General features: G+C 35.1%; 2 pseudogenes; both read left to right on the forward strand.

The window, feature by feature from the left end:
- The window catches only part of LOC149560717 (G-type lectin S-receptor-like serine/threonine-protein kinase At2g19130), an 82,791-nt pseudogene extending 61,432 nt beyond the window's left edge, over window positions 1–21,359 (forward strand).
- A 149-nt stretch (window positions 21,360–21,508) lies between these two features.
- On the forward strand, window positions 21,509–22,691 carry LOC149560719 (putative indole-3-pyruvate monooxygenase YUCCA5 pseudogene; annotated as a pseudogene).
- The last annotated feature ends 3,557 nt before the right edge of the window (window positions 22,692–26,248 follow it).

Genomic DNA, 26,248 nt, shown 5'->3' on the forward strand with positions numbered 1-26,248 from the left:
AAGGTTAGGACTCCCCTCAAGCTATTGACAATCAGGGTACCAGTAAGTGAACTAGGGCTCACTCATAGAAGATTGAGGACACGGGAAAAAAGGACAAGGTGAAGGCAGTGGCTGAAAACATGCAGATTTTGGTAGGCTAGGCTCTGGACCTAATCAAGGCTGCTTAGCTAGTTCTTTGTTGTCTTGTTTGCTATCTTTTTGCTGTCTTTTCAGCAGATCTCTTTGTGACCTCTTCTTTGTTCTTCCTAGATGTCTGTTTTGTGTTTTCTCTTAATTTCTAGCTAGACTTTTTGTAAAAGGTTTTGGGTCCTTTAAAACCTACTTTTACTTAATCAAAACAAATTTCTTAAAAGGAAGGGCTCTTTGTATTTATAACATCTACTCACAGATCATAATAACATCAGATAGTACACTTATTTCCTTCATCTAACACATTCAACCCATGCATATCCAAGATTCAAAGAAAATATGTGAAGAAATAGTATGCCTACCCATTTAAGGACAAAAAATTATTTGCAAAATTGATCAAAACCTAGGTATTTTATTAGTTGAAATAAACCTTGTTGATGATATTCTTCTGTGAAGTACAAAAAAATGGTAGAAAAGGGGAAACATAAAAAAAGTATAAACTGGAAGTCTACCAAACTATTTTAGAAGACGTGTTATTTTCCATGTGTTGGTGCCACAAATTATGGTGCTCAAATGGGACAAGGGATACAACACACTTACCGCAAAGTCGATGGTGTTTTTTGACAGATGTTTTTGCTAATTTCAAAGATCGACATACTATTCCTGCACAGGTTTCCATTTCAACCCTCGAAAAGAAAAAGCATAGGATAAGAAGGAGATGATAAATCTAATATTTAAATTTCAAATTATAAAATCTTCAATTATTCAATTAGAAGTCTAGAATCTTGAATAATTAGGACAAACTCTCTACAAGAACATTAGAGTAAAAAAAGTAAACCTAAGTTGCAGATACACACAAGAAGAAGGATTATGGCAATGTAAAAATAATAGATTTTGTGAAGTGGCAATAAAAATAAATAAAAACAAGGAAACTTTAAAAAATATTGAAGGGAAAACCTAATGATCTGATCACCTAATCTCACCATCTATTAAAGCACTCTGTTCAATGAACTTACCCAACTTGAATCAAAAAATTGAATAATCTCATGGACAGGTTGATTGTAATGGTTATCCATGCAGGTATCAATTAATTTCATAGATACCCTTTCCCTCTTTAACTATTCATATGCACTACAACTGTCAAAAGTTGAGAATTTTTTTTTTTTTTAATTATTAATTTATTTTTATTTTTTAGATTCCTTTATAAATTGATGAAACCCTGGAAAATTCATCTCATCCAATCACAAAATAGAAAAATAAGCTAAGATTAATAATTATTAAATAATTTCATATTGAACTTTAGCATTTTTTTTATCATGTTAAGTTCAAAAATCCATTAAGACAAATCAATAAGAATGCCACCATGTTTCATCACTTGCCACCACCTCCTAGATTGATTAAATATAGATTCGATATAATCTCAAACATTTTATTGAAGTGAAAAAGATCACAACAAATATTTCCTTAACTGGCCCAATTAAGCATTGAAATTTGTGTTGAACACAATATCCTTAACAAATTCTAAAATTTGTGATGGTTTTAAACAACATGTGGATTGATTTTAGAGTATGCCAAATTCAGATCCTATCACACATTCAACTTGAGAAATATGTAAGACAGATGATTTTTGCACCTTACTTATGTGCATAATGCTTTAGAGCTTGTGATGGCCTTTGACTACTTATAAATACAATGCTCTAGACAAGGGGATCATAACAAAAGTTTTTTTGTAGAAGTAGTGCTATTGAGAGTACAAGGTAGCATGTTGGGCATTCCGCTTGATTTGTATTTTTTTGTGTACAAATAATTATTTATACCATTACTATCTTGTCTTGAGTATATGATAGTTTTCAAAAATAGATTATTGGAAGAAGTGACTATCTATGGATTATAAAGGTCATGATCTAGACAACAAGAGTATCCCTAGTTTAGAATTTTATGATGTGCACAAGACTAGCCTCATTGTACTTATGATGGAAAACTCTTCATGTATACATATATATTAAGAATTTAGTGTGAAGTTAAAGGATTATGGGATGCATTGATAGTTGAGTTTATTAAATGTAAACATTACACTCTATTTCTATTAAAATAATCAATTTCCATATTTATACAAGCAACATAACTTCAGTTGAATCACTTACTGGCTATGCCTTGAACCATTCCTTGGTGCAAGTACTAGTTTACATTTTTGAGATGTAAACAATGAATCTAGAACTTTCTATAGCCCTTAGCACAATAGTGATATATGTATACATGTATTTATCAATTATGACATCATTGATATTATAAAAAAACTATTATTTCTTTTTTCCTATATAACTATGTGAAATATAATTGGTATCCTTTGTATATTCTATTTGTTAGCATTTTCTATTATGTCGTTTCTCATTTATGAATAATGCCTTTATTCTTGTTTCTGATTTGGCAATAGTTTAATATTTTTGGTAGGGTGTTAACTGATTTCATAATTCCATTATAAATATAGGAAGTAAAAGACCAAGTAACTGATGTGCCTATAATGGGATTTTCCTCAACTCCCAAGACCTCAAGAGTATCATTAGTAACTACAAAAGGATTGCAAGAAGTAACAATTTTGCTCACCTCTATAGGCAATGTGTTGCACGATGAAATGAGCTTAAAACTTTATTACTTTATTTATCACCATGCATAAAACCTATTTGGAGATACCATCCAAAGGGATTGGAGGAGACAACCAAATGATAAAAAGGAAGAACTCTTTAAAGATGTCTTAAAAACATTTGGTAATCCTAGTTTTAATAGAGATTTTATTCTAGATATTGCATGTAAGTACATTCACACAAAAATAGATAATCTAAGGTTAAAATTGGCAAAAAACTTGAAGTATCCACATCTAGCTTGGATCATAGACTAAGTGACATGGGATGAATTAATAAATGATGCCAAGTTTAAGAGGAAGGTTGATGACAATCCAAACTATATGCCATCTAAAAAAGGAGGTAAAAGATGTCTTTGTGATACAAGGATTGCATCCCAAGCTCGGTCGTCAAGGATTGGATCTCATAAACTTGGATCTGGAGGATATAATAGTGTTAATGGTGGCATGATAAGATAATAATTAATTTTTTATATTTTATATTTCAATAAAAAGTCATATTAATTGTATTTAATTAGTCATTGGACCTTATAAGTTTGGTTTTCTTTGTTAATATAGATTCACCAATTTGAAAAGGAGGCTTTAGAGGAAGACTTAAAGTATGCTCTCCTACATGGTTCCTAAGGCCTTCGACAATATTTGATTAAATAATGGGAGAAATTTATCATTAGTGATCAATTTGACGTAAGTAATTAGTATATTTTATAACATGGATTAATTTAATTAGATATATCATGCTTTAATAGTTAAATTATGTTGTGTATAGGCAACTCAAAAGTCAAACTCATCAAGTGAAGCATCTAGCAGCGAGCACAAGGAGCAAATATATTCACATGATGCATTTAATAATTCTAGATTTGAACATGCAGCCATTGTTGAATCTCAAAAATTGAGAGACAACAATAACAAGGAACATGTTCAATGCAATGAACAATCTGAAACAAAAATTCATCTAGTGCCTCATAGAAGGAGAACAAAAAGGACAACGATGGATAAAAAAACTTCCTAGAAGATAACATCAATCGTAGAGTACATATTGTAGGACTTTTCCTTTTACTTATAAAAATAATGCATGCACTATTTCTGGGCTATGTGTTTGCTAGTGTTATTTGTGCATGCTTTGCTACATTTTGTTCTTGGAGATGTAGCAAACTCTATTTTATATGTATAAGTTAATGAAGTAGTAGTAATTCGTGGTGTTTAATTAAGAACATTCAGTTGGTAATAGAGTCTTTGAACTCTTTGTATGTATCTTGTCTAATTTAGTTTTTTTCTACACATTTTGTGGTTAGATTCGAGGTTACCACATATTACAATAGATCCAAGTAATATTGTTATTCATTTCTAATATTCTTTTGGCTTATTTTGTGATGTTGGGTATTTCTTGCCATTTATAGTATAGGAGGTAAGTTGAAAAGATTTCATGTCATTTAGCTTTGCTTTAACACACTTTTATTTCTATGATAGATCATTTTGTTTAGCTCCCAAATGAGTTGGTGTTGACTACTGTATTCTACTTGCAAGTTCAACAACATGAAAGTCTACATGCAAATTTTCCATTTATGGCTGATATTGTCTCTTTAAATATAGGTTGGATATATATATTTATCTAAGCTATTATATAATTTATGTCTAGATCTAGTTTTAGAGGTTAAAGATTGAATAATTTCATTTTTCAAAATACCAACTCTTTCCTTTTACCTATTTACTATTGTTGTTTCATGATGTTGATTGCTTCTTTTGTCAAGTGCAGGAATAGTGAATAATGATGTTGGTTGTCTCATTTGTATTGATTTTGTGTTTCTGAAGATGTACCTAGTTGATAAAAGGTGTAATAGTAATGATTTGGTGCATCTTATTAAAATATCATTTTTTAGACTTTTCCTATTGCTGATTTCAGGTTTCTATATTAACAATCACACTAAGAATGTAATGTTCTATTGTAATTGCTAATACCCTTTTTCAAAGATTGTCTGATAGGCTCTTGGTGAGACATCAACTTGGTTCAAAAGAAACTTGGCCATTAACATGCTAAGTGCTTATTCTACATGTTGTCAAGATGGGGGGGTGCAACTACCTTGTCAATGTGTTGAAGGTGAGTTAACAATGTTTCTTTTCTAATTTTTTGATTTCATAGAATCTATTTTTAAGTATAAAGAATGTCTTAGAATTATTTGTTGAATTTCAAGGACTAGTCTTGCTACTTTTCATGCTTTTATTGGAGATGTTAAATGTTTATAGGCCTTTGTTTTTATTTTTCTAAACTTTCTCTACACTTAATCCAAATTGTACAAGGATGGCTTAAATAGTTTGCAAACTATGTTCTACTAGATGAATAATGTATTCTAGTGTGGTTTGTACAACTTTCAATACCTACATACATATTTCATTTGTGGATGTAGGAAACATATAAATTTTAATAAAGTACTAGATACTTTTTACCATTTGCATAATTGGGATAGTCTTTATTCCTTAAAATATATTTATTATAAAATTACCAAAAAGTTTTAAGAAAGGGATTTGAAAGGTATATTTTATTATCTTTTTAGCTTTCAATTTATGTAAATTATTGATGTATTTGATGGTATTTGAACCAGGAAACTACTAGAATTAATGTGTTAGAGGGCTACAAATCATGTTTTTGGACCTGAAGCAGAAGATAGTGCATCAGTAAAATTTTTCAAGATAGATGAGAAAACTAAAAAAACCTCTTTGTTAACAAAAATGGAGGTACATATTTTGATGGCGAGTGGGAGTGAAGAGAGTTTGCGCGAGAATTGGATTTTGAATTCCCCTATACTAGGTGAACAGTTTGTGGATTCCCTTGTCGCATCTGGGGATGCTGATGATGGCAGGTGCTTGGCAGATGCAGGAGAGGGGCCCAAGTAGAATAAAAAATGGTCAAGTTTGTTTGGGATTCAACCTACTGAAAAATCTACTTTCCCATTAGTAAAAGACATATCTCTAAAGGATAAAGGTAAGTTCTTTATTAAAATTCCTAATTAGATCATTGATAGAAACATCTCTTGTATGGATTCCACTTTGGTAGGGCGCTTGATTGGAGCACGACCTAATATTGAAGATGTGCATGCTTTTGTCTGGAGAAAATGGTGTTTGAAGGGTCAAGTGGATATTTTTGCTATGGCTAAAGGATATCTTTCTTTTTGTTTCTCTTGTGATAAGGATAAGAGAGATATCTTATGGAGCAGCCCTTCAGTTATGGGGAAGCATACCCTGCTGTTACAGAAATGGCCCCCAATCTTTACTTGCTGGATGATTTGGCTATTCAAGCCCCTATGTGGGTGAAACTTCATGGTCTCCCTCTTGAGTTATGGGTGGAAGATAGTTTCAAAGGCATTTCCAATACTTTTAGGGAACTCCTCTCTTTAGATCTGGTGATTGTTTCCAGAAGGAGACTGAACTATGCTAGGTTTTGTGTTGGGGTGTCCCATGGGATGTATCTTCTAGAATCTATTGCTCTAAAATATAAAGTTGGTGTTTAGGACTAGAGGATTGAGTATGAATCTATCCCTTTTGCATGCTTCCATTGCAAGAAAGTAGGTCACTAGGCTAAGCAATGTCCTTTACTAAAAGGAAAAGTGAAGAAGAGTGCTAAGAAGAGTAGGAAAATTTAGGTAAAGAAAGACCTATCTAAAGAGGTGATGGTGGCAATTGAGGTGCCTGCTCCTCTAGAGGATCGAGTTTATATGGATAGCAACATTCCAGTGGTTGGAGTGGATGTGGTTAGAGTGAATGTTGCTTCCCACCAAGATCTCCTAGTACCGAATGATCTCTCAAAGGATGTTGCGCAGAATACAAAATTGAGAAATCATGTTGAGGAGGATATTGATTTAAAAATTCCCTCAAAGGTGCTTAATATTGCTACACCTTTAAAAATGGAGTCCAATGTGGCTACCCCTTCCTAGTATCCTTTAGAGATTCTTGAGATTGGTTGCATATAAAGGAATTACGAAGCTTTGGAGATTCCTTCAATGGAGGATAAGATTTCTGTTTTAGATGGATCTCACAAGGAGACTTTACCCCGAGCTCCTATGTTGAAGGATAATTCCTTTGTTAGTAGAGTGGTTGAGGAAATTCTCACTATCTCACTATTTTCCATGTTGAGGAAGTAGTCTTGGAAAAGGACAGTTCTAAGGCTAATTGGACAGCAGCAGGGAAATACTCTAGGGGCAGAAAGAAAAATTATAAAAAAGATGAGGACTTTGCCCCAGTGAAAAAAGAAGAAGGGATCCAAAATTGATTCTAAGCCTACTAAGGGTAAGTTTGGTTCATCTAAGAATAATGGAGTCACTATCAAGAATAGTGATGTTGGGTCTTCTCCATCTTCTATTGGTAGACCTTCTAATTAGCACAAAAGAATAATTGAGGCTATTAAGAGCATTGCAGATGGAAATCCAAGAACCATCCTTGAATCTAAACACTTTGTTAAATTATGAAGATCATATCATGGAATATTTGAGGGTTAAATAACCCTCACAAACATGATATTTTAAAAAATATGATTAGGGATAATAGACCTAACATTTTTGTTATTCAGGAAACTAAGATGCTCAAGGATAAGGTGGAATGCCTTTCTATCTTTAAGGGAGGAAAGATTATTGGAAGTAATTTTGATGGAGCTTCAAGTGGTTTGATAGTTTTTTGGTTTAATAAATGGATTCAAGGGGAACTCATTTATTAAAGTATAAATATGATGAATGTGTGTTTTATTAATTCAAAAGACAATTTTAGTTGGGTCCTTACTAATGTTTTTTCCCCCAATACCAAATGAGAGAGAAAGGCTTTGTGGGAAGAAATTTCTAATCAGAGAAAGCTTTTTGCTAAGGATAAGTGGTTGGTGATAGGAGATTTTAATAGCCTCTTAAAGGTATCAGAAAAATGGGGAGGCAATTAGATCAATCTAGACAATAGATTAGATCTTATGAACTTTATTGACTCTCATATGCTACATGATCTTGATTTACATGGGATTGAGTACACATGGACGAATAGAAGAACTGGTAAGAATACAATTCATGTTAGGCTAGATCGTGCCCTTATCATCAATGAATGAATTTTGAATTATAAATGCTCACTCAATGCTTAGGTTTGGGTGGGTTTTGATCATTACCCTATCTTCTTTTTTGCTGACACTATTAATTTTAAAAATAATTTTCTTTTTAGATTTGAAAAAATGTGGACCCTTCATCCTAATTTGGAGAGCCTCATTTAGGAGTGGTGGAACATTAATTTTGAGGGAACAACTATGTTTAGAGTGGCGGCTGAATTGAAAAATGTCAAGAAACACATTAAAATCTAGAATAAAACTACCTTTGGTAATATTTTTGAGAACAAATACAAGATTATGGAGAAGCTTAAAGACATTCAAGATAGGATTCTAGCTGATGGTTAGGAGATGATCTCTAGGGAAGAGGAGAGTGATAAATTGGTTGAACTTCATGATCTTATTACTAAGGAGGGAATGTTTTGGAGACAATGTTCTCGAAAGGTTTTTTTTAAAGAAGGTGATAGGAATACCAAGTTCTTTCATATGAAAACCTTGAAGAATAGGATGGATAATAGAATCTCCAAAATTATGATGCTTGATGGTTTGACTAATAATGAAGATATCATTAAAAGGGAGGCCATGGTGTTCTTTGGCAACTAGTTGCAATGTGATCTAGACCTGAATTTAGAGAAGTAGCAATTTTTCCTAGAGGGTATTCCTTCTTGCATCTCTAAAGCTCAGAATTCAGTCCTTACTTCCATTCCTTCTCTAGATGAGATCTCTAAGGCTATTTTTTCTTTTGAGGGTGAGAAGACCCCTAGTCCTGATGGTTTTCCCCTCTTGTTCTCCCATAAATATTGACATATCATTGGAATTGATGTTAGTAATGGTGTCATGGAATTTTTTGGTTCAAGGAACATCCTTAGAGAGTTAAATGGGACCTTCATTGCCCTTATTCCTAAGAAGCTAGGTGTTGATAGTTTTGATTAGTTTAGGCCTATCAGTTTATGTAATTCTTTTTATAAGATTATTTCCAAAGTTTTGACTCTTAGAATTCTCTCCATTCTTTTGGCTATCATTCCTAGTTAGCAAAATAGTTTTGTTATGGGTAGACAAATCTTGGACTCCATAATATCTATTCATGGAAACATCCATTCTCTTGTGGTGTCTAAGAAGCAAGGGTTTCTTCTTAAGCTTGATCTCTCTAAAGCATATGATAGAGTTGACTGGAACTTCCTTCTCAGGGGGTTGGAAGCGTTTGGCTATGATAAGAGATTCAGGGATCTTATCTTTATGTTAATTTCTTTGGCTTCCTTCTCAATACTTGTTAATGGTTAACCTTCCTCCTTTTTTAAGGCTTCTAGGGGCCTAAGATAGGGAGATCAAATTTCTCTTATACTCTTTATTATCTTGGTTGAATGCTTGGGAAGATTTGTGATTAATTTTGTAGTGAAAGGAGACTTTGTGGGTCTCAACCCTTCTTCCTCTACTCTCGTCTGCTCGCATTAGCAATTTGTGGATGACTCTATTGTCATGGGGGAGGCTTTAGTGAGAAATTCTAGGAATATTAAGAAGGCTTTGATTGACTATGTTGATGCTACTAACCAAACCATTAATTGGAATAAAAGTGTAATTTACTTTATCAATGTTAGTGAGGCTAGACAATCAAAGATTAAAAGGATTATTGGATGTGAGAGTGGAGCCTTGCCAAGTACTTATCTAGGGTTACCTTTGGGGTCATCTCCTCCTGATAGCTTTTGGAACTCTCTGATTGATAAGATACACTTGAAACTTGCTAGCTCGAAGGGATCTCCCCTAAGTTAGGCTGGGAAGGTTATTGTTTTGAAATCTATCCTTCAAAGTGTAAAGCTCTATGCTTTGAGTGTCTTTAAAATCTCAAGAAAGTATGCACTTGCTATTGAGAAAATAGAGAAGACCTTCTTATGGACAAGTATGGAGACTAAAAAGAGACTTCCTCTTATTGCTTGGGAGAATGTTTGTATTCCTAGGGGTAAGGGAAGCCTTGGGCTACGAAGGATTTCTACTATGAATGAACTCTTACTGGCTAAACTTCTTTGGAGATGGCATAAGGAAGAGGGGGAATGGAGGAATATCCAGGATGACAAATATAATTGGGATAACTTTGATTTTCAGCATTTCCTTTTTTCTGATATTGATCAAGGGGGATCTTAGATATGGAAGAATGCTAAGAAATTTAAACACATTTTAAAGAAAGGAGTTAAATGGAAGGTTGGAAATGGTTTGAAAGTCCTTTTTGGGGAAGATATTTGGATTTTGGATTACCCCTTTTGTGAAGACCCAAGATGGAATGGGTTTATGGTGTAGTGCAAGAATCAGTTTGGTACTCTAGTCAACTATTATTGGAAGGATGATTTATGGGTGAATCTTCTTTGGGTGGATCTAAATTTGGCAGATCTTGCTAAATACTTGATTTCTTTTTGTCTAAACCATGAAGAGGATGTTCTAATTTGGAAAGTGGATCCTAGTGGTGTGTACTCTATTGCATCAACCTATGCTAACTCTTTTGAGGATCATGATGTACCTTGCTAGGCTATGGCTTGGGTGAAAGGTATGACTCCTAAATTTAATATCTCTTTTTGGATTATTTTGCAAATTAAAATATTAACTCTTGACAATCTTGAGAAGAGGGGGTTCTTCATTGTTAATCAATGTGCTCTTTGCAAGAATGATGGGGAATCAGTGGATCATATTATGCTTCATTGTTCCTTCACTTACAAGGTTTGGGATAAAATTTGGAGTTTAATGAACATGGACTAGGTCTCTCATGCTACCATCCAACTATTATTTTCTTGTTGGAAAGGTCCTTCTAAGAACCCTTTGATTACTAAATTGTGGGATTTTATCCTTCGTTATCTTTGCTTGGGTATATGGAAGGAACGTAATGATAGGATCTTTAGAGGGGTGGAATCCAATCCAATTTAGGTTTGGCATAAAATCAAGGTCCTTTTGTATGAAAATATAAAAATTTGTGGTATGGGAAAATAACCTTCAAATGAATGGGATGTGGGGGTGATTAATAATTGGAATATTAGGAGTTTGATATTGAACACAAAGGATCCTAACCCAAGCGAAAGCACAAGATGAGATTGCCCTCCAACTAACTAGTTTAAGATTAACTTTGATGGGGCCTCAAGAGGGAACCTAGGCATCGTTGGTTGTGGAGTGGTGATTAGAAATTCTAATGGTGACTTTGTTGGTGGTATGGTTGTACCTTTGGGGTGTCAAACCAATCATGTTGTTGAAGCCTCTGTTGCACTTTATGGTCTTATTTATGCCAAATATTTGAATTTGAAAAACATTTGGATTGAAGGTGATTCCATTAATATCATAATCTACTTAAAGAAAATTAACCCACCTTCATGGACCATTAGCAATATTATTTCTAAGGCAGGTTATATTATTAATTCTTTCCAAAATGTATAATATCCCATAATTATAGAGAAGCCAATGGTTTAGCCAATTGGACTTTGAATGTGGTGTGTGGTAATGATCAAAAGATCATATGGAAGTCGTATGAAACTTTACCTATTGATGGCCGTGAGCATGTTAAGCATGACAAAAGAAAATCCCAACAAAAATCCCTTAATAATGATGCTATCAGTGAATTATGAATTTTACTCCTTTGGAGTGAGATGGGCAATTTTTTTTAGAAATGTGGGCAACTAGCATGGATTATGGGTTGCTTCTTTCTATCTGTGCTTAGGTAGTGGTGATTATAGAGTGTTTGGGGTTTTTCAGTGTGAGCAAACTAGTGCATCTATAGCAGAAATAATGGGGGGAAAGAGGAAATGGGTCAAACCGCCCAACTGTGCAGAATGGAAGAATAAACTAGAGGTTTGGGACATCCTCAGGCATGCCAATTTTACCAATTACATGGAGAGACTCAAAGGAAATAACCTTGCAATCATGCAGCAGTTCGTTAAATCTTGGAAGCACAGTTTGGTGTTGGTCAAGAATCAGAGGATGGAGGTCATGAAAGAGACCATCGCAAAGGCTACTAGTTTGGATTTGGACAAGATGAATTTTTATAGGGAAATGAAGATCTTAGATAAGGTAATTGATTAGTTTTTTGAGATAGAATAGGAAAGAAATCGTCTGGTTAAGATAGGTAACTTTTTTTTAAACCTGGCTTCTATGTCTCATCCATGGTAGTTTGCAATCTTTGTTATTATGGAATATTTGACTTTGGATGGTAGATATATAAAATTTTAAGGTTACCACTTTGTGAGCTGGCAAACCATTTTTGACATGATATTAGGGTGAATTTTCCTTCCTATCTGGTGCAATTTGTTTCCATCTCTACTCAAGCCATCTAGCATGACCTAACTGGTTAACATGTCTACCATGAAGGTTAAATGGTTTTGATTATGAATGTGCTCAAATCCAAAAAAAATCTTGAAACCTAGAAACTTTAAAGGGGGTGATCAAGATACTAAAGGGAGCATTCAAGAAAAGGGCTATGACTTTGATATGCAAGATGAGGCTGATGGGGGTCCAGTTAGCCCAAAAAAAGGTTCGGGAGGTAGCAATAAGAAAAAGAAAAAGAATGTTGAGAAAGAAGATTCTGACCGAGAGAGAGAAAATGACTATGTTGAAGAAATTGTCAGAGAGCACATCAAAAATAGGGGAGGTAGCAAAGGAAAGGGAAAGGGATTTCATGATGAGAGGGTTTCTCTTCATTATGATGATGAGCCCTTGCCTCAATTCTTGGAAAGGAGAAGGAAGTCTATGCGATGACAGGATAATAAAAATGTTAATAAGATGAATAAGGATTCTGACTATGCTAATGATGGTGAACAAGGGTCTAAATCTGATGGGGGTGATTACGCCGGTGGTGGGCTAGGGTCTCCTAAAGGCTTATTTGGTAACCTCAACTCTATTCAAAAGGACATTGGTATCCAAAAGCAAAAAATGGTGTTGTTGAACAAGGAAATAGATCAATTGAGCAAAATGGCTAGAGGAGAAAGAACCTTAGGACATCACATTCATAAGCTTTTAGAGGTCATAGGCAATGCCGAAGAAGAGAAAAATATAATGCACAAGATCCCTATGATGGAAGCTAAGCAAAGGGTTATGGACAAGGACATTAGTAGTATCCAAGGGAAGGTGTCAAAACTTGGAACTAGGTTGGGTAACATGGATAAACAACTTAAAAAATTGGTGGATAGTGTGACTAATTCCCTGAAGAAGAATGAGATAGATAAAGGCCACAATTCTCCCATGAGGGCTGATTCTTAAGGACCTAGCAAGCATACTCGGGCCCATTCGAAGAAGATTGGGGAAACTAGTAAGAAAGATGAGGTGAAAGCTGTTGTTGAAACCATTTATTCTGTAGTGGACTAGGCTATGAATTTGATTAATACTCCTTAGTTGGTTGGTTGGTTGTTGTACCTTTGTTGGACTTTTGCTATCTTTTCCAACACTATCTTCTATGACCTCTTTTTTGTTGTCTGAGGTCTATTTCATGTTGTTTTTGGTTTCTTCTCTTTGTTGTTCTTTTCTCATGCTTCTCTCTAGAACACTTCTAGTCCTTTAAAACTTTTTTTTACTAAATCAAAAACAAATTGGAGGTATGGAAAAAAGCTATGCTGATTTTATAGCCTCGCTCCATTGACAGTGACTGTAAATATGTTGTTTTTTATTTCAATTTTGTAGCTATTGACGACAACCAGAAAAGCTAGATATTCTTCAATGACTAGTCAGTTCTTTTTCATTTCATTCATTGTTCTTATGTGAATGTAATTCATACATAAATATGGTGCATCAATTGAAATTTGAAACAATAATTTTTTAGTTCCAAAATATGGTGAGTATTAAAGTAGGTGGTGCCCAATTGGATGTAATTTTATCTACTTTGTTTTCCCTTAACAATTTAACTAAACAAATTGCACATCAACGTGTAACTTCAAAATCTATATGTGGTGAATAAATGTGGTGAGTTTTTAAATGATATCATCATGTCTTTTCCTACATCTCATATCAGAGAAAAAGTTCTTTATGCTACCTCCAAAGATGAACTTTGAACGGAGCTTGATTGTGTTTATTATTAGTTGCAAGCCACGTATCTCACTAAGATGGGCATTCACATCATTGCGGATTGTGCCATATTAGATTGTACAAAAAGTGCAGGAATTTGAAGATCATGGATTATAAAAAGAGTGAAATCTCACTTCACATTTGAAGAAGATCTTTGCTTATGATTTTCTTCAAAAGTAGATGTATTTAAATCAAGGATATTTTGTACTACACCATTAAACATGGTGGCCAATGTATGGTCAGTTAAGTACTTCACTATGATGCTATAGAGTAAAGAAAATCAATGTTATTATTCAATTATGGTCATCCCATATCCATAATAGACTTTTTTGTTGTGGTGATGAGCTCCCACATCATTTTGTCAGAAACTAAGCATTGGAAATAAATCAATTAAAATGTTTTTTCTGGTTAAGTTATTGTGTGATGTTACTTTCTTGAATATTACAAATAATTACATTGAATATTGGTATTGATACTTTCTACAAATGGTGGATGTCGAAATCATAGTAAAGAAATATCAATTTAACATAATTTTTAATAGATTTGTTTAATAATGTCTCCAGAGTGACAATAAGCATGTATTGTCTCTATAGAGATAATAGTTGGGATTGAAGAAATATTTTTTCCAAAAAGACAAAGGTGAAATTGTTTCTTACGAGAAGAAATTACTTTTGTTAAATATTATCTTATACAGACAATATTTAAAAACACTTGGTTAAAGACAAAATTTGCCAGGATACAAACCTTTTTTATTGTCTAAGATTAAGACAATTGATCAATAAATTGTCTCAAAAATGTATTTATATTGCCCTCTCTGTAGTAGTATGGTAACGCTCAGAGGATTTTGTGTAAAAGGATCTTAGAGATTCCTTGTTTATGATTACATGCAGAATGGGTCATTGAATTCACTACTCTTTAGAAGCAGCTCCCAAATCAAACGAAAGGTACTCGATTGGAGGACTAGATTTTAGATCACCTTCGGCATAACAAGGTGGTTATTTTATTTGCATGAAGAATGTAGAGAGTGCATCATTCATAATGATGTTAAGCTTGTGCTGTAGGAGCAGCTACAAGTGCACAGGAATAATGTTTTTGTATTGTTTATGGGGGGTGTTTTAATGTTTTATTATTTTAGGGCATGTTTTAATATTTTGTTATGTTAGGGCATATTTTAATTTTTTGTTATCACTTTAGTAAAGGATTAAATAAAACCTTTATGGGTTTGGTGGTTGCCAAAAATAGTTTTAAATTGTTTGTCATTATTTATATATTCTCTCCAACATCGATGGCTGGTTATATGATTTTTTTTCTCTTTTTTGTGAGAAGGCCGAGATATTGTGAAATTATTTGTACATTGCCCTAAATAGATGAAATAAGAATAAAAATTCGTGGTTTCCTATTACTTTAGTTTTTTTTTTTTCACATTGAAAATTGATTAGAGATGCATATCATATTTATTGGTTCTTTTGAATAAAATAGTAGTGACATTTATTTTTTGTGTAGAAGTGATTGCTATAGGAATGTAGACTCACACAAAAACCTCTAGGAGTTAATTTGGGAAAAAATAGCTCTTTCTTACATGAGCACCATGTGAAGTGTGGTGGATAGTAGGTAGGAGGAATGTACAATAATTTTTCCATGGTTATTTGCAGGAACTTGCTACAATTTGAAGAAACACATGTTTGGTAAGGCAACATCCCTATGTGCTTGCCATGAATGAATAGATGAAACCTATAAGGTTTTACTCATGTTTCATGTTTCTAACATTCATCTCATGATGTTGCTATAGTTTTCTCCAATTTCTTCTTTCCATCTCATAGTGAAGCTATTACAGACTTTATTCTTGATTTCTCCTCATCATATTGGTATTAGAGCGAGACAAGGTTTTGCTAGGAAGTTTATGTCTATAGAAGAATCACAAGCTGAAGCTAAGGCTCACACCATGCCTCCTAAAAGTATGACTCCAGATGCCATCAAGAAGATGATGGAAGAACTTCTAGAACATAAGTTGAAGGAGTTCAAGAAGTGGTCTAGTGACAAGGACAAGGAGAATGAGATGGAAGAAGGTGCCAGTGGAGATGAAGAAGGAGAACAAGACAAGCATCCATCAATGGAATCGCCTATAGATCAAAAGGCACTCATTAATGCTTTGAAGTCAATAAGAGGAGATGTTACTGATAGGCTACCTACATATGGAGGTAGTCTCAATAGTGAGGAAGTGATTCAATGGATTGGAGCAATCACCAATTACTTCGAGTTGAATGAAGTTCCAAAGAATGATAGGGTAAGGATTGCAAAAAGAAAATTGAGAGAATTTGGTCCTTCATGGTGGAATTATATTCAAGAAGAAAGGATACAAAATAATATAAGTCTAATTTCTTCATGGAAAGTGATGAAGGAAAAAAATCAACACATAATTTCTGCCTATAGATCATGAGGTGTAGTTGTTCAAAAATTTGCAAAGCTTGAAGAAGCAAGAGATGGATGTGAATGCTTATATGGACGAGTTTCATAGGTTAACTGTTGGGAAAAGAAACAAGAGGAGGAACCTAAAAGAATGAATGAACATACAGGAGGAGATCAACCTCTTGGCCCTAAATACATTGGGGAAGTATTTTCAACTTGCTCTTAAAGTTGAAGAGAAGCTAAAGAGGAAGTGTGATCAAAAATAAGGAGGGAGAAGTGGAAGGAATGACTAAGGTAGAGGAAACTTTAACAATAAAGGAGAAGGCCAGAGATGCCAAGGCGAGTCTAACCCCAAGGAGCAAGTGACTCAAGTAATAGAGGAGGCTATGGTGGAAGGGGATCTAATGGAGGAAGGTCGAGTGGATTAGGTAGAGGATCTAGGTTCTCAAGAATGAAGTGTTACAATTGTGGTTAGATGGGACACCCAACATATAAGTGTCCACAAAGTGTGTCTACTTCCCAAAATGGAGAAAGGAAAGTCACTTATGTGCTAGAAGATAATGTGGGTATGAACTCATCAAAAGTTTAGTTGATGACAAAGGCTCAAGGAGAAAGTCTCATGTTAAGGAGGACACTTATTAAGGAACTAGTGAGAGAAGATACCACTCAAAGGAGGGCTCTTTTTCGAATTTAGTTCAAGGTGAAAGGCAATTTGTGCAAGGGGATAATTGATTTGGGTTCCATGGATAATATCATCTTACTTGAGGCTTTAAACAAATTGAACTTAGAGAGACTTCCACATTCTTGTCCATACAAGGTTAGTTGGTTGAACAAAGGGCAACAGGAAGTTGTGAATGAGCAAGCTTGGGTAGAGTTCACTATAGGGGGATATAAGGATAAAATATTATGTAATATCTTGCCCATGGATGCTTGCCAGCTCTTCTTGGGAAGACCTTGGCAATTCGATAGGAAGGCATGCTCTGATGCTGAGAAGAATTTTTATAGCTTCCAAAAGGATGGAGTAACATACAAATTGAATCTTGAGGGAGAAGAGAAAGGGGTTGGTCAAGTTGGACCAAGTGTGTTAATTATGGGTGAGAAAGAGTTCATTAATATTGTTGAAGAAGAAGATTGAATAGGCTTTGTGTTGGTGCTGATGCCTAAGGAAGATAGGAAGAATGAACATAGAACAACAAGCCTAAGAGAAGTTGAAGAGTTGTTGAACCAGTACAAGGACATCATTATTGAGGTAATGCTTGAGTCTTTGCCACCGATAAGAGTCATAAGTCACTAGACAACAAGGAAACGTATAAGATGACACCATAGAAGAATGAAGAGATTGCTAGGAAAATACAAGAGTTGCTTGACAAGGGGTTGATAAGGAAAAGTCTTAGCCCATGTGCTATACCCTTAGTTCTTGCTCCAAAGAAGGATGGTAAGTGGTAGTTGTGTATCGATTCTAGGGCCATTAATAGGATAACTATAAGATATAGATTTCCTATTACTAGAATAGAAGATTTGTTGGATTATTTGGGGGGAGCTTTATATTTTTTCAAAATAGATTTCAAAAGTAGATATCATCAAATAAGGATACGAGAGGGGGATGAATGGAAGAAGGCCTTTAAACCTAATGAAGGACTGTATGAATAATTGGTTATGCCATTTGGTTTGTCTAATGTTCCTAGTACATTTATGTGACTAATGAATGAAGTTTTGTAGGATTTAATTAGAAAGTTTGTTGTTATCTACCTTGATTACATTTTGGTGTATAGCAGGAATAAGGAAGATCATTTGCAACATTTGAAGATGGTTTTACAGAGGCTATAGGAACAAAAGTTGAAGATAAATTTGGAGAAGTGTGACTTTTTGAAACAAAAGTTGGTGTATCTTGGACTTGTGATATCCAAGGGAGATCTGAAAATGGATCCATCTAAACTAGGGGCAATTATTAATTGGCCAACACCAAGGGCTATTGGAGAGGTTCAAAGTTTCCATGGCTTGGCCACATTCTACAGGAAGTTCATAAGGAACTTCAGCAACATTTGTGCACCAATTTTAGACAACATCAAGGGAGGAGGTAAAGTGAAGTTCGAATGGAATAGTGCAACAAATAAGAGTTTTGAGGAACTCAGGCAAAAGGTAGCAAATTATTGTATTCTTGTTTTACTAGATTTTAATAATGTTTTTACAATAGAATGTGATGCTAGTGGCTTTGCAATAGGGGCTATTCTTAGTCAAGATGAAATACCTATTGCATTTTTCAGTGAGAAGCTGCATGAAGCAAAGAGGAAATATTCTTCTTATGATCTAGAATTGTATGTCATGGTCCATGCATTGAAAAAATGGAGGCACTATTTTCTGCCTAAGGAGTTTATTTTGTATACTAACAACCATGCTCTTAGTTTCTTGAATGGACAAGAAAACCTCAACCATAGGCACATGAAATGGGTTGAGAGTTTGTAGGCTTAAACCTTACAATCAAGCATCAGAAGGGACAAGCCAATAAGGTGGATGATGCACTTTGCAGGAGAATGCTAACATTGCAAGAAGTACAACTACAAAGCATGGGTGTAGATGCATTGATGGGAATGTATGTGGAAGATGGAGATTTCAGCAAAGCATATAAGGTTTGCACAAGTTGGAAGATAGTTTTCATTTTGATTTTTGTAAATTCATTGTGCAAGATGGACTGCTATTTAAGGGAAGCCAACTATGTATTCCCAAATGTTCTATGCAGGAAAATGTCATGAAAGAGAAACATTGTGGATGTCTTAGTGGTCATTTCGGCTTCAAAAAGACATTGGCATTGGTACAAAGATTTTATTATTGGCCCAAGATGCAAATAGACATGAAGAAATTTGTCAAAGGTTGTCTTGTATGTCAAAGGGCAAAGGGAGGGTCAACAAATGTTGGACTTTATCAGCCTCTACCCATACTGAATATACCTTAAGAGTGTTTGAGTATTGATTTTGTGGTGGGATTATCAAGGACAAAGATAGGTTATGACATCATATTTGTAGTTGTTGATTAATTTGAGTAAAATGGCTCACTTTATTCTATGTAAAACCACTAATGATGCTAGTTATATTGTAGGGCTGTTCTTTAAAGAAATAGTTCATATTCATGGTTTTCCATTGAGCATTGTATCTGAAAAGGACAACAAGTTTGTGGGTCACTTTTGGAGGACCCTATGGAATAAGTTGGGCACAAATTTATCTTTCAGTTCAACCTATCATTGTTAAATAGATGGGCAAACTAAGGTGGTTAATAGGTCCTTGGGAAACCTTTTAAGATGTTTGACATGGGAACATGGCGGTAGTTGGGATGCCATCATACCTCAGGCAGAGTTTGCATACAATGACTCAGTAAATCATAGCACAAGCATGAGTCCTTCTGAAGTTGTTTATGGGAGACATCCAAGGGGAGTTTTTAAACTTAGGAATATGGATGGTTTGGAGAAAAGGAGTGGACATGTAGAAGAGTGTTCTCAAGCAATGGTGGAAGTGCATGAGCATGTGAGGAAAACTTTGCAATAAAATAGCCTAAAGATGAAGGCTAAGGCAAACTTGAAGAGAAGGAATGTGCAGCTCCAAGTTGGGAATTTGGTTATGGTACACTTGAACAGTGATCAATTACCTCGGGGTAGTCACACAAAGTTAATAATGAAGAAGATTGAACTATGTAAAATTCTAGAAAAGTACAGACAAAATGCATACAAGGTAGCATTACTTGGTGATATAGCTATTTCACCTATATTTAATGTCCTAGATCTCACATTGTATAGAGGTTCAAACAAAGAAATTGGTGCAGAAGCAACAAAAAATCAATCAAATGACTAGATTTAAGAATTGCCTCCTAAAGAGAAGCCACAGATGGAGTGCATCATCAATAGCAGAGAGGCCATGAGGACAACACACAAAGTGCACATATAACACTTGGTCAAGAGGAAGGGCCTTCCAGATTCTGAAGCCATTTGGTTACCAGAAATAAAAATTCTAAGAGAAGGTGGGGATCTCCAACAGTTGGTCTCCAAGAGGACTTGAGACCAAATTTACCCCAAGGAGTATGCTACAGGAGTAGCTACATTTGCACAAGAATAATATTTTTGTATTGTTTATGGGGGGTGTTTTAATGTTTTGTTATTTTAAGCCATGTTTTAATGTTTTGTTATGTTAGGGCATACTTTAATATTTTGTTATCACTTTAGTAAAGGATTAAATAAAACCTTTATGGGTCTAGTGGTTGCCAAAAATAGTTTTAAATTGTTCGTCATTATTTATATTTTCTCTCCAACATTAATTGCTAGATATATGATTTGTTTTTCTTTTCTATGAGAAGAAGGTTGAGATATTGTAAAATTATTTGTACTCTACCTTGAACAGATGAAATAAAAAACATTGTGGTGGTTTCCTATTACTTTAGTTTATTTTTTGTTCACACTGCAAATTGATTATAGATGCATATCATATTTATTGGTTTCTTTTGAATAAAATAGTAGTGGTTTTTTTTTTTTTGTGTAGAAGTCATTGCTGGAGGAATCTAGACTCACACAAAAACCTTTGGGAGTTAATTTGGGCAGCAATGCCTCTTACTTGCATGAGCACCATGTGAAGTAGCCTCAATGTGGTGAAGAGTGGGTAGGAGGAATGTACAATAATTTATCCATGGTCATTTGTAGTAATGAGCTACAATTTGAAGAAACACATGTTTGCTAAGGCATCATCCCTATGTGCTTGCCGTGAATGAATATATGCAACTTGTAAGGTGATGTTCGTGTTTGATGTTTCTATCATTCATCTCATGACATTGCCGTAGTTTTCTCCAGTTTCTTCTTTCCATCTCATAGTGGACAATAAATTTTCCCTAAAGTTGGCTGATTTTGGGATGGCCAAGCTGGTTGGTAGAGATTTCAGCCGGGTCCTGACAACAATGAGAGGAACAAGGGGTCACTTGGCCCCATAGTGGCTCTTAGGTCTTCCAATAACTCCAAAGGTTGATGTGTATAGTTATGGTAGGACTCTCCTTAAAATCATTTCTAGCCGAAGGAATCTTGACATGAGCATTTTAGATTCAAAAAAGCATTATTTTCCGTCATCTTGACTTCATTTGCCAACGGGACCCTCTGGAACTTCTACTATACTTGCATACCAAGCGCTACTACTACTACTCATAGAGTCATTTAGCTTGTGATCACTGTGAACCCTTTCACAACTGAACCTTTTTTTTGTTTTGTTTCTTCCTCCAAACATATGGACCACTTTTGTGAGCAAGTTGGGAAGGAGGAAAATGATGACTACCTGAATAGGAAGAGGTGTGTTTGGGTGAATGGCCCTATTATCTTTGGAGCGGGGCCTTTTGGCCTGGCTACTGGAGCCTGATTGAAAGAGCAAGGAGTGCCCTCCATCATACTTGAGAAAGCCGATTGCATAGCCTCTCTCTGGTAGCGTAGGACCTACAATAGACCCAAGCTCCATCTTCCCAAACAATTCTGCAAGCTCCCCAGAATGCCATTTCCTGAAGATTTCCACACTTATCCTTCCAAGTCGCAGTTCATAGACTACTTAGAATCCTACGCTAGGGAGTTCGAACTCAATCCCAGGTTCAACGAGTGCGTCAAGTTTGCCAAGTATAATGAGACCCGTGGTTTGTGGAGAGTTAGCACCAAGAGCAGTTTATGCAAGTTTGAGTACATTTTCCATTGGCTAATTGTTGCCACCGGAGAGAATGCGGAGCCAGTGATTCCGGATATTACTGGTGCTGAGTGCTTTAGAGGGCAGATTGTTCATGCCTGCGAGTAAAAAAATTGTGCAAGCTAGCAGGGGAAGAAGTTTCTCATGGTTGGATGTGGTAACAGTGGAATGGAAGTCAGTCTGGACCTTGCCAACCACAATGCCATGACCTTGTTTCAACTTTTATTTAGCTAAAGTATCTTCAATATTGAGCTGTGAAAGCTTGACCCTTGAAATGTTAACTGGAATGTCGCAATCAATTTTTGAGCTTTTTATCTTTTCTAATCCGTCGTGGCATGTGGATTCGGGAATTGTGGAACTGAAATGTGTTCTTGGGAATGCGCAAGTACATGTGCTACCACTAGAGATGTTTGGGAAGTCCACTTTCAAAGTGGCCATGGCAACGATGAGATGGCTCCCACTATGGCTCATGGACCGCTTGCTTTTGTTTATTGCCTGGTTGATGCTTGGCAACACCTGGAGATTGTGCCTCACCGCGAGGTCGAAAATTGGTCCTATAGAGCTCAAGAATGTAGTAGGAAAGACCCCTATTATGGACGTGCAAGCCTTGAAAAAGATAGGGAGTGGCAACAATCAGCAAATGAAAATGCACTCGGCTTTCTCAAGTATGATGGAGGGCTCCAGTAGTCAGGCCAGAAGTGATAAAAAATTAGAATACAGCAAACAAAGGAGAAAACCATAGAGAGGAGAAGGCATGGAGAAACCTAAAATGGGCTCTGCTGATCACAGGTCCAGCTTATTCTATTTATAAGCAAATGCATATTAAATGTTGTAGCAAAGAGTTGGCAATACAATCAATACTGGACGGTGAGGCTGGTGTGTTAGCTGGTGTTTGGACGGCTACACATGGAAAATGAGTGGTTTGTGTTGACCACCGACCACTAAATGTTCTGGAACATGCTGAATAATTAATTTATTCTAACAAGAAGGGCCCGCTTCAATGATAATAAGGCCATTCACCCAAACACAACTCTTCTTGTTCAGGTAGTCATCTTTTGCCTCCTTCCCAACTTGCTCATAGAAGCAGTCCATATGTTTGGAGGAAGAAACAAAAAAAAACAAAGGCTTAGTTGTGAAAAGGGTTCATAGTGATCACAAGCTAAATGACTCTATGAGTAGTAGTAGTAGTGCTTGGTATGCAAGTAGTAGTAGTAGAAGTTTCAGAGGATCCCGTTGGCGAATGAAATCAAGAGGGTTTGGTTATAGGAGAAGCCAGAAGAGCCATTGTAGTAGGGTTGCTATGCATTGAAGAGGATTAAAATGTGAGGCCAACAATGGGACAAGTATTGTGGATGTTGGAAGGTAAGATGGAACTTCCAACTCTGCAGATTCTAAGCGATAGCAATTGTGATCTGATTGCTTGAAATAGTTTCTAAGGTAGGGGTCCCATGGGGGGGCTTTAGTTTATTTTTCAAGTACAGGAGGTCCCATAAGAATTTTTTTGAGGGGTTATAGGTTTAATTAGAATCTTTTTCTTCATAATAGGAGCCTCACTTTTCTAGGAAGCAGATGAAAATGGGGTGGGGCTGGAAATAGCCCCATCAACTTAGGGAAAAATCTAGCCATTTGTCAAAAAATGAGACTTTAAAACTAAAAAAGTCTTTTATCATAAAATAAATTTTAGAAAGCATTTCCTTAAATTTGGGAGTTCAAACTCAAATTATAAAATTCATAAGACCGCTCAGCTTACAAATTTACTAAAAAATCTCAGCAAGTGCAGCTCTATTTTTAAGGAAGCTGGCTTCAATGAGACCCCAGCCTAAGTGTGGATGCATTGTCAAGTTAGGTAGGAGCAATGTCATTGCTTGAAATAATTCTTAAGTGCGGAAGCATCCTGGACTCATAGAGATTTATGCTTTGTGGTTTTGATATCCTATTTGGGACTTGAGACTATCTCCTCGGCACGGTGGGAGTGGACCATTTAGGTACCACGCGGTCGGGTGGTAGTGTATTTTCCACTCTTATCATTTGAGATTCATTGAGACTTTGTGGTTAATGCGTCCATTGTGATGGTGGATATGTATCCTTTCATTGATGATTAGCATATGTTAGATGATGATATCTTATGCTTTACTTTTTATGTTAGTAGGATGTTTAGGAGTGACATTCCTACTATGATAAAACCGATGATCTCTTCGGTGCTTGGAATGTTACGCACGGAGGGATGGCTAGGATCCACGATGGTCTAATGATGCTATTAACGGTTGGGAGGAACCGTGCACTTAGTTATTTATGTTTGTGATGTATGGTTATCTTTTATGATGGATGTCTATATCTTCATGATGATGATGTATCATGTATTGTTATGGTTTCATTACGTTATTACATCATGGAATTAATATTGGATGATGATGTACTTTATTTACATGGATTTTTATTCTTTTAAGCTTTTTCATACCTTGTGATATGTATGGTGGATGATTGAGCAATCTAAAATGTAATTGAAAAAGGACACTTGTATATTGTTTAAGAACATTGGATGTATCCTTGTTATTTCATTGTTAAAGATGTGATGTTAGATGGATAGTTATGATTAGAACTAATTCAACGTTAAGGGATCTTTAAACAATGTAATCTGTTATGTTATGTTATTTTTAGTTGGATGTTACTATTGCTTCCGCAAATGTTGTGAATGGTTTTACTTTCATGTTTTAAAAAAAAAATTGTTTGGCAAACTTAGTATAATTCTTTGGATCCTTTGGCGGGGCATTACATTTGGTATCAGAGCACAAGTTTCAACATTGGGAGCTCTGGGTATATTTGGAATGACACTAGTTGTTAACTAGTTGAACAAAATGAAAACATTGAACTATCATGTGTATCTCTTTCAAACTGAAAACTTGAAACTAGGTGAACTGAAATAGAACATAAAACTGTTACTTGCGTATTTTTCATATTTCAACACTTAGTTTTCAAAACTGAAAAATTCCACTTAAACCTAAACGAGGGCAAAACTGAAAATTGAAACTCATTGTAGTTGCAAAACATGTATCATTCTATCTATGATGTAAGATAGTATACCTTTGTTTATCTTTGCAAGCATTAAGTTGCTTTTGTCTAGAATGTATTAGGGGATCTATTTTAGTAGATGTTAAAAGAGGGAATGTTGGATCGATATGGTTTTCGGTTTACTATTAAACTAGAATCATATTGCTCTGAGGGTGTTGTAATATCTTCAGTGGAATCATGTCTCCCTACAGAGGAAAAGGGTTCAATGGGACTCACAAAGTGGGTAACTGAGTTTTTCATTCTTGTAGGCTTCCAAGAGTAAGCCTAATTCCAGGGGAGGTGGATGTAGTGCCTACCTCTAGTTCGCATTTTGCTAACATTGTTGAACTCTTTTGGAGCTAGTTTCATGTTGATGGTTAGAGGCACTGTTTTGAGATTATCAGATATTGTGCTATGGGTTCACTTTATTATGTGATGAGATTACTTAGATTTTGCATTTCATGTATGCATGATGATTACTACATTGCTTTCAGTTATTAATGATGATTAGTAAGATGATTTATTATCATGTGTTTTATTATGGATACTTACCCCATACTTGCATGTGTATGGTGTGTGTGTGTTTGCTTTGCGTGTTTGCTTCTGTATGGCGTGTCTGATGTGGTTAAGGAAGGGAGTCGTAGTCACCTGCTAGTCAGGATCTACACGATGCACCACTTCCTGCCATTGCCTATTTAGTGTAGTATATATTGTGCTTGTACATGCATGGTTTTTATGTAGGTTGCAGGTACCGGGTATTGACTTCCCTGAATTGCCAGGATGAGCGTACCCTATCACATTATCTCAATGATAAGAGAGGGGAGATAAATTCTCAAGTCCAAATCCCAACCCTTTTAAGCCATTTTTTCTAATTGGAAAATTAGGACAAGTATCCGAGTTGAGTACCCTCCGAATACGTTGGATAACGTAATTCGTGATATAAACCCTTGATTTGATTTTGTATGTATTTTGGCTATGATGGATTTTCGTATTTTTACCTTATGAGTCTTTGATGTATTTTCTATTAATTAAGCCTAATTAAAAGATTTAATTAATGGTTTAATTGAATGGGAAAATTAATATAGTATTTTAATATTTATTTTATTTAATTAATTGGGAAATTAATTAAATAAAATAATTAAATTTGAAGATAAAAATTAAAAGTTTAAATTTGGAATGTGACAATATTTATTTTAATAATAATATATTTGGAGTTCATTTTTAAATAAATGACTAAATAATATTATTATT

The sequence above is a fragment of the Cupressus sempervirens genome, chromosome 4 (assembly GCF_028749045.1).
Source record: "Cupressus sempervirens isolate cs-2001-9-10 chromosome 4, ASM2874904v1, whole genome shotgun sequence".
NCBI classification, from domain to species: domain Eukaryota; kingdom Viridiplantae; phylum Streptophyta; class Pinopsida; order Cupressales; family Cupressaceae; genus Cupressus; species Cupressus sempervirens.